General features: G+C 41.3%; 1 protein-coding gene across 3 annotated transcripts in view; it reads left to right on the forward strand.

Annotated features, from left to right (window-relative positions):
* dtnbp1a (dystrobrevin binding protein 1a) overlaps positions 1–16366 on the forward strand; it is a 221064-nt gene that overhangs the window by 30861 nt on the left and 173837 nt on the right. The gene's annotated exons all lie outside the window — the stretch shown is intronic.

Consider the following 16366-nt stretch of genomic DNA (forward strand, 5'->3'; position numbering starts at 1 on the left):
TTAGGATGAGGTGTAGGGCAAGCAAATCCAGAGCTCCCTGGATGACAAAGAAGATAGAAATTAAGTTAAAGAAGAAAATGCGTGCTTATCACAGGTGTCAGGTAGCAAATACAATTGAGAACCAAGTTGAATATGGAAGGTTCAGAAGGGATGTGAAAAAGCAAATATGAGAAGCAAAGAGGGATTATGAAAAAAGACTGGCAGCTAACATAAAAGGAAATCCCAAAGTATTCTATAAGCACATCAATAGTGAAAGGGTGGTAAAAGGAGAAGTAGGGCCGATTAGGGACCAAAAAGGGGATTTACACATAGAAGCGAAAGAGGCATGGCTGAGATGTTAAATTAATATTTTGCATCTGACTTCACCTATGAGGTAGATGCTGCCCAGGCCATAGTGACAGAGGAGGAAACTCAGTCACTAGAAGGGTTTAAAATTGGTAAGGAAAGAGGTATTGGATAAGCTGTCAGTACTTAAAAGTTGATAAGGCACCAGGACCAGATGAGATGCATCCAAGCATATTGAAGGAAGTGAGAGTGGATATTGCAGAGGCACTGGCAATAATCTATCAATCTTCCCTGGATTTGGGGGTGGTGCTGGAGGACTGGAGAATTGCAAATATTATGCCCTTGTTCGAAAAAGGTTGTAAAGATATGCCCTGCAATTACAGACCAGTCAGTTTAAATTCGGTGGTGGGAAAACTTCCAGAAACAGTTATTCGGGATTGAATTAATAGCCACATGGAAAAATGTGGATTGATTCGGAAGAGCCAGCATGGATTTGTTAAAGGAAAATAATGTCTAACTAACTTGCTGGAATTTTTTGAAGAGTTAACAGAGATGGTTGATGAGGGAAAGGCTGTCGATGTGGTTTATACGGACTTCCGAAAGGCGTTCGATACAGTGCCACACAACAGACTTGAGGAAAGTTATAGATCATAGAATAAAAAGCACAGTAGCAATATGGTTACAAAATTGGCTGAAGGATAGGAAACAGAATAATGGGTATTTTTCGGGCTAGAAGAAGGTTTGTAGTGGAGTGCCAGGGGTCAGTATTGGAACCCTTGCTTTTCCTGGTATATATAAATGACCTAGATATTGGTGTGCAGGGGACAATTTCAAAGTTTGCGGACGACAAAAAACTTGGGAGAATTGTAAACTGTGAGGAGGACAGTGTAGAATTTCAAAAAGACATTGACACATGACACATTGGTGGAGTGGGCAAACAAGTGGCAGATGAAGTTCAATGTGGCGAAGTGTGAGGTGATACACTTTGGTACAAAGAACATGGAGAGACAGTATAACAAAGGATACTATTATAAAGAGTGTGCAGGAGCGGAAAGATCTGGGTGTATATATACATAAGTCATTAAAGGTGGCAGGACAGGTAGAGAGAGCTGTTTCTAAAGCATACAGCATTCTAAGCTTCATTAATAGGGGCATAGAGTATAATAGCAGGGAGGTTTTGATGAACTTGTATAAGACACTGGTTAGACCTCAGCTGGAGTACTGTGTACAGTTCTGAACACACTTTAGGAAGGATGTGAACGTATTGGAGAGAGTGCAGAAGAGGTTTACGAGAATGGTTCCAAGGATGAGACACTTCAATTATGACGAAAGATTGGAGAAGTTGGGACTGTTTTCCTTGGAAAGGAGACTTGATAGTAGTTTTCAAAATCATCAGGAGTCTGGTCAGAGTAGATGGGGAGAAACTGTTCTCGCTTGTAAACGGATCAAGAACCAGAGGGCACAGTTTAAGTGTTTTGCAAAAGAAGCAAATGCGAGGTGAGAAAAAAACCTTTTCACACAGCGAGAGGTAAGGGCTTGGAATACATTGCCTGGAAGTATGGTGGTGGCAGATTCAATTGAGGCATTCAAGAGGGCATTGGATGATTATTTAAACAGAAACAGTGTGCAGGGTTACAGGGAAAAGGCAGGAGATTGCCACTAAGTTAAAATGCTCAGCCAGCAGACGTGATGGGCCGAATGGCCTTCTCATGCACTGTAACAATTCTGTGATTCTGTGTTCCCAAACCCCTGTTTGTGTGTGGTCAGTTTTATTACAAAGCCATTAGCTGCAGACTTTCATGGATTTTTAAACCATAAGCATTATTTATTCTCTCTCACACTTGCTGGGAGGGTTTATTGCTACTTCACGCACACCACATACCCACAAGAATGATACAGTAAAAGAAAGGAGTTTCACTTCTACGAATATTAAAACCAAACAGAATAGTTAACAGTTTACATGTTTAACAAGTCCAATGAGAGGGGAGCTTTTTCACTCTGGAATTGAAGTTCAGATGAGCCAAGATAGCTGAAGGCAGGATTTCTTGGAGTTTCCTTGGAATAAGGGAGGCACAGCAGGTAGTGTAGACAACATTGGTAATTCTTGTAGCTGGAGGACCATTTATTTTTCCAGGCGAGTTCGGAATCTTTTAAACAGGCTTTAAACAAGCTTTAAACATTAATCCTTGTGTCTCTGTAAAGGCTAGATGTTATAGCCTGGTTTCGGCAGTGATGTTTCTTTTACTTCTGTGTTCTTCTGCAAACAAAATAAGACTTTTCAAAATCAGAATTTTGATCATACGACAACTGGCCATTGATACACCATGAAAAACAATTGATAGTCTGTTCATATTAATGAAGTAGCTTCCACCTCCCATAGTCAAAACCATCGACATTGTTATGAAGATATATATGTGTGCATATATATATTGAACTTTTTGAGAAGAACACTTGCTAAGTAAAATACACTGACCTGCAGCAACTACTATGTTGCATTTGTGAAGGACACAAGTTGCTTTATAGACATAGAGTTTATGGAGCTCACACGATCAGTGGCTCAGATAAGTCCTGATTGAAACCAGAGAGGGGTCACGTGATCCAGCTCTTGGGTGTAAAAAAAAATATTCTGGATAGATTGCCACAGGGATGGAAGGGGCAACATCTTTACCACCTCCCTCTTTCTCTGAAACTTTTCTCATGAAAGCTGAGCTGTTGTGATTTGAAAACCCATCAGAAGACCTCATTGCTGCAAACCAAGAGTCCTTAAAGAAGGATTCTGAATCAATATCACTCTCCAAGAGAAAACTGAATCAACCAGCCACAACTGCAGATTAACTACTCTGGTGAGAAACCCAAGTATCAGCAGCCACTGTAGAAAGTGACCCTTCAGTTTTCAACTAGCATCCGGACAATCTCCGCTGGTTGGAGTCCTACCTAGCACAAAGGAAGATAGCTGTGGTCGTTGGAAGTCAGTCATCTCAGTTCCAGGACATCACTGCAGGAGTTCCTCAGGGTAGGGTCCTTGGCCCCATCTTCAGCTGCTTCAACAATGACCTTCCTTCCACCATAAGGTCAGAAGTGGGGATGTTCGCTGATGATTGCACGATGTTCAGCACCATTTACAACTCCTCAGACACTGAAGCAGTCCATGTCCAAATGCTGCAAGACCTGGACCAAGGGGCTTGGGCTGATAAGTGGCAAGTAATGTGCCACACAAGTATCTGGCAATGACCATCTCCAACAAGAGAGAATCCAACCGTCGCCCCTTGATGTTCAGTGGCATTGCCATCACTGAATCCCCCACTATCAACATCCTGGGGGTTATCATTGACCAGAATCTGAACTGGACTAGCCATATAAATACTGTGGCTACAAGAGCAGGTCAGAGGCTAGGAATCGTGCGATGAGTAACTCACCACCTGACTCCTCAAAGCCTGTGCACCATCTACAAGGCACAAGTCAAGAATGTGATGGAATACTCCCCACTTGCCTGGATGAGTGCAGCTCCTACAACACTGATGAAGCTGGACACTGTCCAGGACAAAGCAGTCCGCTTGATTGGCACCACATCCACAAACATTCACTCCCTCCACCACCGACGCACAGTAGCAGCAGTGCATACCATCCACAGGATGCACAGCAGGAATTCAGCATGGCTCCTTAGACAGCACCTTCCAAACCCACGACCACTACCACCTAGAAGGACAAGGGCAGCAGATAAATGGGAACACCACCACCTGGAAGTTCCCCTCCAAGTCACTCACCATCCTGACTTGGAAATATATTGCCGTTCCTTCACTGTCGCTGGGTCAAAATCCTGGAACTCCCTTCCTAACAGCACTGTGGGTGTACCTACACCACATGGACTGCAACGGTTCAAGAAGGCAGCTCACCACCACCTTCTCAAGGGCAACTAAGGATGGGTAATAAATGCTGGCCCAGCCAGCGAAGCCCACGTCCTGTGAATGAATAAAAAAAATATTTTTTTCTGACTTTAATTTTTACTTGGCCAAGTTTTAAGAGCTGATACTCTGCAGTGTCTTATTTCTTTTTTGCATGCTTGGTGGGGTTGGGGTAGGAGGGTGTTGCATGTGTATGTGTTGTTTTTGCATTAGCGGGTAGTTGAAAACATTTTTGTACATATCGAACCTTTTAAAATTTCTGCACCTTTTACCTGAGTGAGTTTTAGCAATAAAACTTTTTTTATTGAACAATAAGAGCAATTTTATAAGAGCAATTAACTCTTTATTTGTTAACTTAAGGAACATGGCTGGCTTATTTCTTACACCAAGCTACACACAGTCGAGTATATGTATTGAATTGGCAATATCACTCCTTTTTAAACGCAAACTCTGTTACAACCGACCCAGGAGTGGAACAAAGAGAGGAGTCAGTTTGCCCCTCCGACCCTGGTTATAATATACAGCAGAGACAGGTGGAGGTACCTAGCACTTCATTGTGCATAATCAGTTTCATCAGCTCTACTTTATTACCCAGTAGTCCTGGAGACAGAAAATTTGAGGCCTTATAGTGCTTGCTGCTTTGGGGTAAGTCCTGGCAAAGGCAGGTGTGACATTCCACAGGATGTGACCTAGGCATGTTCATTGTAATCCACCTTTTGGAAGCTTCCAGCACTGTTGAGTGGAATGGAATATAAAATGTTCATTTAGGGCCAAGTTATTGGAAAGTTAAAAGCAAAATACTATGGATGCTGGAAATCTGAAATAAAAACAGAAAATGCTGGAAAAACTCAGCAGGTCTGGCAGCATCTGTGGAGAGAGAAACAGAGGTAATGTTTCGAGTCCATAATGGAATGTTGTTTTTCGAAGTCCAGAGAGCTGAGAACCAAGTTCAATGTTCGTTTAAAGTGGAGGTGATTATACAAAAATTAGAGATCAATGCATGCGTGTAATTACAGAACATTTGGAAGGAGCTCTCAAGCTATCTTAATCCTGAATGCAAAATGTGCTTTGTTCCATTTAAGTACCAAAATTAATTCTGATGATAACAAAAATATCAAAGTGGTGAACTAAAGTAAAAGCTATCGTTTATGTGTAAACCACGGGTAGTTAGAATTAGTGTACATTAGTAAATTAATCAATTTTTCTTGAGCTTGATGGTGGAAATATGTATGACCTGTAAACTTGGGCTTGAACATGAGTATGGAGTAGAGTTAAGGTTAGTGACCAAGTTGTGAATGATATTAACCCTGAGCTAAGAGAACGTAATTCAAATTTGTTGGAGATGTGTGTATAGGGAGTTTGGCAAGCAGTGAAGTAGACAGTAAGAGACTGGGTAGATTCAACTTACCGTGTAAACGAATAAAGTGAGAGTGCAAGTAAGTAAAGCAATAACTTCAGTAACTTTTCGGGTTTGATAAACGGGCAGAGAATACAAAAGCAAATAAATTATAAATGTGTACAATAGTGGTTAAGCCTTAGTTAGTTTACTGTAGTAGATACATAGAAAGTTAAATAACCCTTTAACTAAAAATTGATTTCACATAGCCCAATTTGTGGAATGTGGAAGATGATGGCCACTGTCTCTTGTTCAACCTGACTGTTCGCACTCTTGGTGTCATATTCAACCCCAAGTTGCACTCTGACCCCATATTCCCTCTGTCAAAAAGACATCTCATCCTATCTCCATCCATCTGTTGCTGAAACCCTCACCCGTACTGTTGTCACCTCCTTATTGGGTTGTTCTAATGCTCCTGGCCAACCTATCATCCTTCATTAACTTCAGCTCATCCAAAACTCTGCTACCCTTATCCTATCTCGGACCAACTTCCACTCACCAACAACCCTTGACCTTGCTGAACTACATTGGGTCCAATTTAAAATTCTGATCCTTATGTTAAATGGCTTTGTCCTCTGCTGCTCTGACTTGTAGTCTTATGTACCTCTCTTCTCCCAACCATTGACAGACATGCTCATGCAGATGACTCTCCCGTTTGACAGAGCTCTTGGTCAGTTCTCTCAACATCATCTGCTTTGTCTTGGCATCTAGTTTTGATCAATTGCACTTCTTTGAAACATCCATGATAAAGTTGCTATGTAAATGTGGTATTGCATGCATTAGTGACATAATTTCAGTTTGGTGCACTCTATAATTTTTAATCTAGTTGTCTTCTGAATCAATTATTGCAAGAAAATTGAGAATCTAATTTTTGGCAGGAAATTTCCATTTTAATATATAAATGGATTAAAATGGGTCTTGGCTGTGGCTGTTACATCACTGTTGCATCTCAATCAGAATGTCATTGGTTAAGCCCCACTACAGAGACTTGAACACATAATCTGGGCTGAAAATTCAGTGCTGTATTGTTGGGGAGATGTTAAACCAAGGTCCTGTCCGCCCTCTGGCCGTAAAGGACCCCTGGCACTATATGAAGATGATTAGGAGTGTAATGCCAGTGTATTGGCCAGTGTTTATTATTTTTAAAACACCTAAAACAGAATAACCGGACTGTTCGAGAAATTGCTGTATGCAAATAACTGCCACATTCCCTACATTACAAAAGTGACTGTACTTCAAATAAACTGTTTTAGGAATGACCAAAGGTCATAAAATTGCCTATATAAATGCAATTTATTTAATTATTTTCAACTGAATATTTACCTTATTCTATGTTCAAACAGACAAAGTTTATTAGTTTTGATTCAGAAATCCTGGTATGGTTCCGAAGTTATAATTGATTATCTAGGATATTCCCATTTAAATATCAAATGCCTTTGAGATAATTCTAGTTGGCTAGCATGCCCTTGTAGCATTGCTTATGATCAATCAGATAATAAGCTGAATAATGCATCAATATAGCTTAGGTGGGTCAGTGTTCAAGTAGGTCACAAAGACTTATGTTCTGTAACTAATAATTAGTCAGGGCAAATCAAAGAGCAAGTGTTTGCCAGTTTCTGGCTCCAGAACACACACAGCACTTTTTTTTCTACTTTTCCATTCTGAAGTGTAAGATCTGAACTGTGAAGGATGCTATCAAAAATAATAGTCACGCTTGGTATCAAGTGCTGAGAAGAGGACCTTCCAAAGTTATTGGCATTATAGTAGACTACAGCTTATTAGAAAATTAGTACAATGACTTTTTTCAATCATCTTTAGTTGTCGTTGTATGTTGTTGTAATGGCATATGGTAACATAGTCATTGAAATAGTTGAAGCTTAATAACAAATGAACATCGATGCTGAGTTTTAGACTCTGTCACAATTGTTGTATTTCAACGTGCAGCCAGCTATCAGCACATGTATTAAACAACATTCTGCAATATGATTTTTAAAATAGCATTTGCTCCATCTAGTGGCTGCTTGCACTGTTGTTTTATGCTACTGTGTCTTCACCTGTGTTTTTGTTTAAGCATTTCGATTTAGATCACAGGTGGTGCACTTGTTGTACATTGCATTATCTTTATCCATTAAAATGTCTTTCATGGATGATTGGTAAACTCAATTTATGCAAGCTGCCTTAAAAAGTAATAACTTTGGCAAGCAGACACAGACTGTTTGTAAAAGAAAGGACTCTTATGTAGTCCTTTTACATATGTAAAATTTATGTAGTGCTTTTCACGATCTCAGGACATCACAATGCACTCTCAGCTGTTAATGTACTTTTTAACCTGTCGTCACTGTTGTAATTAGGAAATATAAGATCATAGAAATAGGCCAAATGGTCTATTCCTGCTCCTATCAGGCCTGTTCCGCTATTCAATAACATCATGCCTGATCTGATTGTGGCCTTAACTCCTCTCCTGCCTGTCCCCCATAACCAGTAGCTCCCTTGGCGATCAAAAATCTGTCTAATTCAGCCTTGAACATATTCAATGACCCAACCTCTACTGCTGTCTGTGGAAGAGAATTCCAGAGATTAACAATCCTCTGAGGGAAGAAATTCCTCTTCATTCCATCTTAAATAGGAGACCTCTTATTTTTAAAAGAAAAATACTATGGATGCTGGAAATTTGAAATAGAAGCAGAAAATGCTGGAAAATTTCAGCAGTCCTGACAGCATCTGTGGAGAGAGAAACAGAGCCTGTATTTCAAGCCTGTATGACTCTTCAGAGCTAGTTCTTTAGCACCTGAAAGGAAGAGAAAAAGTTTCTTGTTAAGGCGTTGGATGAGACAAAGAATGAAATGAAACTGGGGACAAGGACAGCTTTGAGATCAGATGAGTCGGTGCTGCTGGAAGGAGAGGTCGAATGTGTTCATATGGCGGCGCATGGCACTGAGTGGTGGATCTCACGATGCAGCGAGAACAGCAGTCTGAGGAACGTTTTACGTCCCGGAGATCCCTGTGATCTTGGGTGAATTTGAAACACGAAGGATGGAACTTCAGTTGGAATCCACGTGGGTTAAGTCTGAGACAGAGGCAGTCGCTGAAGAAGGAAATACGGCTAGCGAGTTTTGGTAAACACCTTGTCGAACACCAGGAGGGAAATGGAAAGCAATGAAGGTGAACAGGGCGAAAGAGACCAACCGAAATCCTGTCAGAAAGAAGAGCAGTACTTCTTCAAGGTAGGCATTCCTGGAAGAGAAGTGGTAGTGAATTAAACACAAAGATAAAAATGAAATACTGCAGATGCTAAAATCTGAAATAGAAACAGGAAATGCTGGAAAAACTCAGCCGGTCTGACAGCACTCATGGAGAGAGAAACAGAGTTAACGTTTTGAGTCTGTATGACCCTTCAGAGCTCTGAAGAAGGGTCATACGGACTCAAAACGTTAACCCTTATTTTTAAACTCTTCCCCCAGTTCTAGATTTCCCCCATGAGAGGAAACATTCTCCCAACATATATCCTGTCAAGCCTCCTCAAATCTTTTATGTTTCAATACGATCACCTCTCATCCTTCGAAACTCCAACGAGTATAGGCACAACCTGTTCAATCTTTCCTCAAGATAACCCCTTCATCCCAGAAATCAGCCTAGCGAAGCTTCTTTGAACTATTCCAATGCAAGTATACCCCTTCTCAAATAAGGAGACCAAAACTCTACACAGTTCTCTAGGTACTGTCTCATCAATGCCCTGTATAGCTGTAGCAAGGCATCCCTACTCAACCCCCCCTTGCAATAAAGGCCAATATTCCATTGGCCTTCCAAATTACATTCTGAACCTGCATGCTGGCTTTTTATGATTCATGTACAGGGCCGCCCAGACCCCTCTGTACTGCAGAATTCTCAGTCCCTCTCTGTTTAAATAATAATTTTTTTTTTTAATTCTTCCTGCCAAAGTGGACAACCTCAGATTTTCCCACATTGTACTCCATCTGCCATTTTTTTTGCCCACTCACTTAACCTATCTATCTCCCTTTGCAGACTCTTTGCCGCCTCCTCAGAAAATGTGGCTACAATACAATCTGACTCTTTATCCAAGCCATTAATATAGAACGTAAAAAGCTGAGGCCCAAGCACTATCCCCTGTGGCACTCGAGTTACAGTTTGCTGACTTTAAAGTGACCCATTTATCCCGACTCTGTTCCTGTTCGTTAGCCAACCCTCTATCCATGCTAATCTATCACCTCAATGCCATGAGCTCTTTTCTTGTGCAATATACTTTTATGTGGCACCTTTTTGAATGCCTTTTGGAAATCCAAGTTTACTACATCCAGTGGTTCCCTTTTATCCACTCTGCTTGTTACACCCTCAAAGAACTCATAAATTTATCAAACACGATTTCCTTTTCACAAAACTATGTTGACTCTGCCTGATTGTTATGAATTTTTAAATGTCCTGCTACTATCTCCTAAATATTGGATTCCAACATTTTCAAAATGACGGATGTTAGATTAACTGGCCTAGTTTCCTGCTTTCTGTCTCCCTCCTTTCTTGAATAGTGGTGTTATATTTGTGATTTTCCAATCTGCTTGGATCTCTCCAGAACCTAGAGAATTTTGGAAGTTTACACCGAATGCTTTTGCTATCTCTGCAACCACTTCCTTTAAGACACTAGGATGCAGGCCATCAGGTCCAGGGATTTGTCAGTCTTTAGTCCCATTAGTTTTCCTAGTACTTTTTCTCTTGTGATAGTGATTCTTTTAAGTTCCTCCCTCCCTTTTGCAAAAATGGTAGACAATAATGTAACTAATGACTAATCCATCTGCTTTATTAGGGATAACTATTGGTCCCAGGATGCATTATAGGTATCAGCAGTAATTCAGTGGTAACACTCACCTCTCTGAATCAGAAGGTCGTGGGTTCAAGTTCCATTATTTATGCTGATGCTGAGAGTGCAGTGCTCTCTCAGTACTGCATGTCTGAGGTGCTGTCATTCAAACAAGATGTCAAATTATGTGTAACGGTTACTACAGTATTATTGACTCAACCTCGATTTCAGTATTAGTTTGCTTAAGTGCATTCGGCATAACTGCCATGGTCACCTTGGACTTTTCTTGCATTAGACTTAAAATAAATTGAGGTACATAGTGCATTTTATTGTAATTCTGGGCCACAGTCAACCCAAATCCAGCTTGCAATGTGTGTTTTCCTGAAGTTGATATTTGTTTATGTTAATTCATAAGTCATTTTTCCAAAAAGGAGGATGGTGTTCAACATTACATGGATGGAACAGCATTGGTGTAACTCATGCAAGCAATGCATTAAAATTCACAATGACCAGCTGATAAGAACTGATAAAAACCCCTGTTTTTTTTTAATTCATTCATGGGATGTGGGCTTCATTGGCTGGGCCAGCATTTATTGCCTATCTCAAATTGCCTTTGAGAAGGTGGTGGTGAGCAGCCTTGAACATGCAGTCCATGTGCTGTAGGTACATCCTCAGTGCTGTTAGGGAGGGAGTTCCAGGATTTTGACCCAGCGACAGTGAAGGAACGGCAATATATTTCCAAATCAGGATGGTGAATGACTTGGAGGGGAACTTCCAGGTGGTGGTGTTCCCATCTATCTGCAGCCCTTGTCCTTCCAGATGGTAGTGGTCATGGGTTTGGAAAGTGCTGTCTAAGGAGCCTGGGTGAATTCCTGCAGTGCATCTTGTAGATGGTACATACTGTTGCTATTGTGCGCCGGTGGTGTAGGGAGTGAATGTTTGTGGATGTGGTGCCCCTCAAAGCGAACTGCTTTGCCCTGGACGGTGTCAAGCTTCTCGAGTGTTGTGGGAGCTACGCTCATCCAGGCAAGTAAGGAGTATTTCATCACACACCTGACTTGTGCCTTGTAGATGATGGACAGGCTTTGGGGAGTCAGGAGGTGAGTTACTTGTTGCACGATTCCTAGCCTCTGACCTGCTCTTGTAGCCATAGTACTTATATGGCTAGTTCAGTTCAGTATCTGGTCAGTGGTAACCCCCAGGATATTGATAGTGGGTGGTTCAGTGATAGTAATGCCATTGAGCATCAAGGGGCGATGGTTAAATTCGCTCTTGTTGGAGATGGTCATTGCCTGGCATTTGTATGGCACAAATGTTACTTGCCACTTGTCAGCTCAAGTCTGGATATTGTCCGGGTCTTCCTACATTTGGACATGGACTACTTCAGTATCTGAGGCGTCGCAAATGGTGCTGAACATTGTGCAATCATCAAGGAACATCCCCACTTCTGACCTTTATGATGGAAGGAAGGTCATTGATGAAGCAGCTAAAGATGGTTGGGCTGAGGACACAACCCTGAGGAACTGCTGCGGTGATGTCCTGGAGCTGAGATAACTGACCTCCAACAACCACAACCATCTTCCTTTGTGCTAGATATGACTCCAACCACTGGAGAGTGTTCCCCCTGATTCCCATTTACTTCAGTTTTGCTAGGGCTCCTTAATGCCATACTAGGTGAAATGTGGCCTTGATGTCAAGGGCAGTCACTCTCACCTCACCTTGGGAGTTCAGCTCTTTGTCCACGTTTGAACCAAAGCTGTAATGAGTTCAGGAGCTGAGTGGACCTGGTAGAACCCAAACTGGGCAACAGTGAGCAGGTTATTGCTCAGTAAGTGCCGTTTGATAGCACTGTTAATGACCCCTTCCGTTACTTTACTAATGATCGAGAGTAAACTGATGGGGTGGAAATTGGGCAGGTTGGATTTGTCCTGCTTTTTGTGTACCCAACATACCTGGGCAATTTGTTTACATAGCCGGGTAAATGCCAGTGTTGTAGCTGTACTGGAACAGCTTGGCTGGGGGTGCGTCAAGTTCTGGAGCACAAATCTTCAGTACTACTGCTGGAAGATTGCCAGGGCCCATAGCCTTTGCAGTATCCAGTGCCTTCAGCTGTTCACATTGAGTGAATTGAATTGGCTGAAGACTGGCATCTGTGATGCTGTGCACCTCCGGAGGAGGCCGGAATGGATCATCCACTCGACTCTTCTGGCTGAAGATTGTTGCAAATGTTTCAGCCATATCTTTTGCACTGATGTGCTGTGCTACCCCATCATTGAGGATGGGGATATTTGTGAAGGCTCCTCCACCAGTGAGTTGTTTAATTGTCCACCACCATTCATGACTGGATGTGGCAGGTCTGCAGAGCTTGGATCTGATCCATTGGTTGTGGGATCACTTAGCCCTGTCTATCACTTACTGCTTATGCTGTTTGGCACACAAGTAGTCCTGTGTTACAACTTCACCAGGTTGACACCTCATTTTTAGGTAAGCCTAGTTCTGCTCCTGGCATGCCCTCCTGGACTCTACATTGAACCAGAAGTTGCCTAACTCATGTCCCATCTTGTACTTATGACATTCATTGTCCCATGAATCGTCCCTCTGTAATTTAATAAGCAGTATTATCTCTGGCTCATGAGTTGCTGGCGGTCACCATTCAGCTGACAAACAAATCATTGAATAGTATCGGACCTCTGCCTCCCCAGTTTTGCTAGCTCCAAGGGTTTATGAATCAACAGAATGATTGTTTCATTTGGCTATCTGATTGTGGGTTCAATTTTCTTGGTTAGGGAACTATTTCCTTAAATTATTTGAAACAATTTCCAATCTGGGAATTCAGAAGAGCAGAGTCAAGATAGCTGAAGGCTGTCATTAATGATGGAATGAATAGAAGGACGAGAAAAGGCCAGAGTTGAAGCATTAAAGGAGGTGGAAGGGTTAAGACTGGAGTAGGCTGCAGCAATGGGGCTGGGCAAGGTTCTGAAGTGATTTGAAGAGAAAGGTGATTTTAAATTTAATGCATTGGAGAACAGAAAGCCAATGTAGACCGGTGGAACAGGATGCAGGTTATTGAGTTTTAAACAAGTCTTTGTTGGCGGAAGATGGAAGGCCATCGAGTAGGCCACTTGTGAAATTGAGTTGAGAGGTGACAGATGGTGGTTAAAGATTTCAGCAGCAGGGATGACGTAGGGACAGAGGAACATATTACAGTAGGTGTAGTATTCTTGGTCATGGATTTGAAGCTCAGCTGTGGGTCAAAATGGAACCTCAAGATTTTGCATGATCTGATTTGCTTAAGATGAATAGAAAAAGACTGTCATATGGTTGGGCAGTCAGTCAAGTGGTTGGGATCAATCTAAAATTTTCACTGAGGAGAGAGGTTAGGAGAGATATTTATGAGAGAGTTGTTAGGATGTGGAGTGGTTGGGATAGAGGTCATGCTTAAAGGAAAATCGATTAACTTTTGAAGGGGCAAAACATAGGCTATGGAGAGGAAAGCAGGCCAGTGGGATTAGCTTTGGGTTGCTCTTGCACAAGGAACTGCCCTAGACACAATGGACCATCAAATGTTTAGGGAAAGCAGGACTCCTGAAGTTGTATCCTCAAGTGTCCTTGAAACTCCTCTAGAATCCCAGTCTTCTAAAACTCCTGAGATTCCACAGTAAGAAGTGAGCACCTTGTCCCTGAATTATGATCCGGAATCTGGCCCCAGCTTGGCTACTGACCAACTTCCACCTGTTTTTTTCAAGCCCAGAGCATCATGACTAAATGTTCCTCCACTCCCATCTCCCACCTTCAGCCAGATAATCTCTGAGGAGAAAAGCTATTGCGGATAATTGAACTAGTCCCTATAAAGGTAGGTAATAGATTACACTGTAGCTCAAAGTGCTGTCTTCAGTACAAGGCAAGTTTGTATTTTAACTTGTATTACAGTGCATTTTCAGTTCAATTGGATGTCAATATATATTTAAAAATCTGATGCACCACAGATTATGTTGCTGAAGCAATTTAGGTTTTGAGCAATGCAAATAAAACTTAATACTAGTTCTTAATTGTCAGTAACTTCCTATTTTAATGTAGTATTTGTGCCATTGAGATGATATTAAACATTGGATTTACATCATATAGGGCTTTTAAAAAAATGTACCTTTATATACTATATTTTGGGAATTTTTTAAATTGCATTTTGACATCGCAGGATCATTTATCATAAAAATTACAACAGAAAAATAGGTCATTTATCCCACTGCATCTGTGCTTTGCCAGCTTTTTGATTGGAGCCCTCTACAGTATTCTAATTTTCATGTTCCCTTTTATATTTCTCTGTCAAAGAAATTGAGCCCTTCAGGGAATGGAGGGCAACAAAATTCATTTTGAAGAATGAATATTTGAGAAAAGGGAGTCTGGCAAAGATTTGAGCAAATGGGAAATCTGTTTCCAGTATTTGAGAACCACTTATCAATTTGCTCAATGACCAACATAGGATTACATTGGTTATACACCACAGAAATAGGCAATTTGGCTTAATCAGTCCATGCTGGCATTTTATGCTTCCATTTGCCCCACAAATGTCTTACCTCATCTCACTCTGTTAACTTAAGCCTTTATTCCCTTCTCTCGCATATGCTTGTTTAGCCTCTCCTCAAATGCATCTTACTTATTTGCTTTAACCACTCCTGTGTTAACGAGCTCCACATTCTCATCACTCTCTGGGTAAAGAAGTTTTTTCTGATTTCCCCAATTGATTTCTTGGTGACTCTTTTATATTGATGGGCTCTAGTTTTGTTTTTCCCCACAAATGGAAATATTCTTCTTGCGTCTACTCTGTCAAAACCTTTCATTATTTTAAAGACTTCTAAAAGGTCACCCCTCAGCCTTCTCTTTATAAGAGAAAAGAGGCCCAGCCTATTCATCCACCCCTGATAGGTTTACCCCTGTACTCCTGGTATCATGTTTGTAAATCTTTTTTGCACCCTCCCCAATGCACCTCTATCCTCCTTTATAATATGGCAACAAGAAATGATTCCGATTTTTATTCACCATTTTTTCAGTTCTGTTTCAAGTCTGCACAGGGCAGCTGACCTGCACCATGGCCTCTACCCCTGTGATCATTATAAGCTCTGGTTCAGCTGGTAATACTCTTGCCTCCGAGTTGAAGGTTGTGGGTTCATGTTCTCCTGCAGGACTTCAACACAAAAATAAAGGCTGACACTCCAGTGTAGCACTGAGAGAAGTCTGCTCTGTTGGAGGTGCCATTTTTTTGGAAGAGGTGTTAAACCCAGGCCCATGTGCCTTTTCAGGTGGATGGTAATGATCCCATTGCACTATTTCAAAGAAGATCAGGGGAGTTATCCCCAGTTTCCTGGTCAATATTTATCCTTCAATCACAGCATTTATAATCGCAAAGATTATTTGGTCATGATCACTTCGCTATTTGTGGGAGCTTTCTGTGCATAAATTGACTCCGTGTTTCCTACATTACAACAGCAACTACACTTCAAAAAAGCATTTAACTGGCTGTAAAGTGCTTTGGAGTGTCCTGTGGTTGTGAAAGACACTGTATAAATGCAAGTCTTTTTTCAAAAAAAAATTGAGCACTGCCTGTGTGACTTGCTGTTTGTCTCCCTTTTCTTTTATGATGAAGAACCTAGTCTCTACCGGTACCTTAGCTTAATGGTGTGGCTAAGTTGGGGATCATGTGTGTGCACCCAAGTTCTACCATTGTGTACTAGTGTGCTTGTACAGACAGGTTGTTGCAACATTAGATTGCTGGTTTTTGCAATTTTTTTAAGCCTAAACATTTATCTACTGTCCATATGCTGACCTGTATCACTTGTAGATACGTTGTGCTTTGGAAGGCAATTTAAATGCAACATCAACTAAATTTGAGGATTTAGCAACAAATGGCAACGTGTACACTTTCGCGCCACTTGACAGGTTCGTCAATAAATATTGTGAAACATGGGGAATAACCAG

This window comes from Cetorhinus maximus, chromosome 3 (genome assembly GCF_964194155.1).
Source record: "Cetorhinus maximus chromosome 3, sCetMax3.hap1.1, whole genome shotgun sequence".
Taxonomy (NCBI): domain Eukaryota; kingdom Metazoa; phylum Chordata; class Chondrichthyes; order Lamniformes; family Cetorhinidae; genus Cetorhinus; species Cetorhinus maximus.